Source organism: Mustela putorius, unplaced genomic scaffold (genome assembly GCF_011764305.1).
Source record: "Mustela putorius furo isolate JIRA1106 unplaced genomic scaffold, ASM1176430v1.1 tig00003876_pilon_pilon_pilon, whole genome shotgun sequence".
In the NCBI taxonomy this organism is placed as follows: Eukaryota; Metazoa; Chordata; class Mammalia; order Carnivora; family Mustelidae; genus Mustela; species Mustela putorius.
Genome location: NW_025422027.1, coordinates 112360 through 114972, shown reverse-complemented (window position 1 = coordinate 114972; position 2613 = coordinate 112360).

Here is a 2613-nt window from a genome sequence, read left to right as displayed (position 1 = left end):
CATGCGGGTTTATCACACCGTGCTGTGGAGACTAGCTCCGGCAAGCAGCAGGCAGCATCCCACAGACCCGACTCTGATTTCCCAAAGAATGCTGTGCTTTCCCACAGGGGATGCCCCGGCACAGACGCTTTCGCTCTATGCGGGTTTTTCCCCCATCGTGCTGCGAATACTAGGCTATGGCAATCAACAAAAGCAGCCCACAGAACCGACTCTGATTTCCCAGCGACTGCTATACTTTTCGCAGAGGTTTTCAGCTTGGCGCGATCCGCACTTCGCTGCTGCTTCTTCTCAAGGCTCTGGTTGTTCGCTCTGTCGTGGCAGGGAAGAAGAGCCGCGGGAGAGCTGGTGCCTCTTGGGCCTTGCTTTCCCGTGCTCCAAGTTCGCGCCCAGGGTTCACCTTGCTAAGCCGAACTAAGCAGACTCACTCAGAACCCTGCAGTAGCGTGCGTGGCCTAGCATGGCACTCTATGCCTATTACCATCTCCTGGCGTAGGTAAGGCTTTGCCTTTTGCTCTGGCGCTCAGGCACACTCAGGGTCTAGGCCAGTGCCTTCACCACAGGATAGAGGAGGCGACAGGATCCCTGCACACGGCCCGTTCACTGGGATGGGGGACTGTCTCCACTTCTTGCCCGGAACACCCCCTGCCACCCACAAAGCTGCCACATCTTGGTGGAAGAGGGCATCTGACTGCCCATTTCTCCCTGGGGTTGTTTCTGCGAGTTACGGGTTGGCATCTGGTGGCAAGCCCGCCTGCCCTTGGGACAGGTGGGCTTGGAGATGCTGTCCCCTTGGGACTAGAGGCACAGGACAGGACTGCCTTCTGCACAGACTCCTTCCTCAGAGTGGAGCACGCGTACCTGCCCTAGTCGTTCCCTCATGTCTCTTTAGCAGCCAGGCTTCCATCTCTCCGCACAGCGAGGAGGTGACACTTGACTTGTCTTGCCACGGGCCTGCTGTTCCTGCCACGGCAGGCTATCCTGCTTCCAGAGCGTTTCCAGACCCCAAGGCCAAGGGCACCTTCTCTTCCCCGGGGGCGGCGTGCTGCGCCTTCCCCACACTTGCTCCTGGGGAGCGCGGTGACTGGCGTGTGCAACCATGCTTCTGTCTCAGCCACAGGGGATTCTAGGGCAAAGAGTATTTCGCTCCATGCGGGTATCTTCCACTGTGCTGCGGAGACTTGCTCAGGCAAGCAGCAGCAGCATCCCCAAACCCAACTCTCATTTCCCAACGAATGCTGTGCTTTCCCAGGGGAGATGCCCAGGCAAAGAGGCTTTCGCTGTATGCGGGTTTCTCCCACAACGAGACTGGGCTCAGGCAAGCAACAGCAGCGCAGAACATTTCTCAGTGAATCCTGGGCTTTCACAGAGGCTTTGGCTTGGAGCTAACAGCTCTTTGCGCTGCTTCCTCAGCAAGGCTTCAGTCGCATCAGGAAAGAAGAGCAGCGGGAGAGCTGGTGCCTCTTGGGCCTTGCATTCCCGGGCTCCATGTTCGCGTCCTGGTTTCACCCTGCCAGGACTAACGAAGGAGGCACAGCCAAAACCGTGCAGTAGCATGCATAGCCTAGGATGGCACTCTATGCACACTACCATCTCCCGGTGTAGGCATCGCTTAGCCTTTTACTCTGGCGCTCAGACGGAATCGCGGACTAGGCCAGTGCTTTCCCCACAGGAAAGGAGAGGTGACAGGATCCCTGCACACCGCCCCTGCACTGAATAGGGAACTGTGGGGGACTGTCTGTCTCCACTCCTTCCCCGGCACACCCCCTGCCACCCACAAATCTGCCACATCTTGGTGGAAGAGGGCATCCGACTGCCCATTTCTCCATGGGGTTGTTTCTGCGAATTCCGGGTATGGCACCTGGTAGCAAGCCTGTCTGCCCTTGGGACAGGTGGCCAAGAAGATGCTGTCCCCTTGGGACCAGAGGCACAGGACAGGCCAGCCTTCCCCCTAGACTCCTTTCTCAGAGTGTAGCACGATACCTGCCCTAGTCGTCCCCTCATGTCTCCTTAGCAGCCAGGCTTCCATCTCTCTGCACAGGGAGCAGGGGACACTTGACTTGCCACCAGCCTGCTGTTCCTGCCATGGCAAGCTATCCTGCTTCCCGAGCTTTTTCGACCTCAAGGCCAATGGCTCCTTCTCTTCCCCGGGGGCGGCATGCTGCGCCTTCCCCACACTTGCTCCTGGGGAGCGCGGGTGACAGACGTGTGCAGCCACGCTTCTCTCTCAGGCAGAGGGGGGCTTGGGCAAAGAGTATTTCGCTCCATGCGGGTATCTTACTCTGTGCTGCGGAGACTTGCTCCGGGAAGCAACAGCAGCATCCCCAAACCCAACTCAGATTTCCCAAGGAATGCTGTGCTTTCGCAGGGGAGATGCCCAGGCAAAGAGGCTTTCGCTGTATGCGGGTTTCCACCACCGCGAGACTGGGCTCAGGCAAGCAGCAGCAGCCCGCAGAACATTTCTCAGCGAATGCTGTGCTTTCACAGAGGCTTTGGCTGGGAGCGAACAGCACTTTGCCGCTGCTTCCTCAGCGAGGCTTCAGTCGCTTCAGGAAAGAAGAGCTGCGGGAGAGCTGGTGCCATTGGGCCTTGCTTTCCCGGGCTCCATGTTCGCGT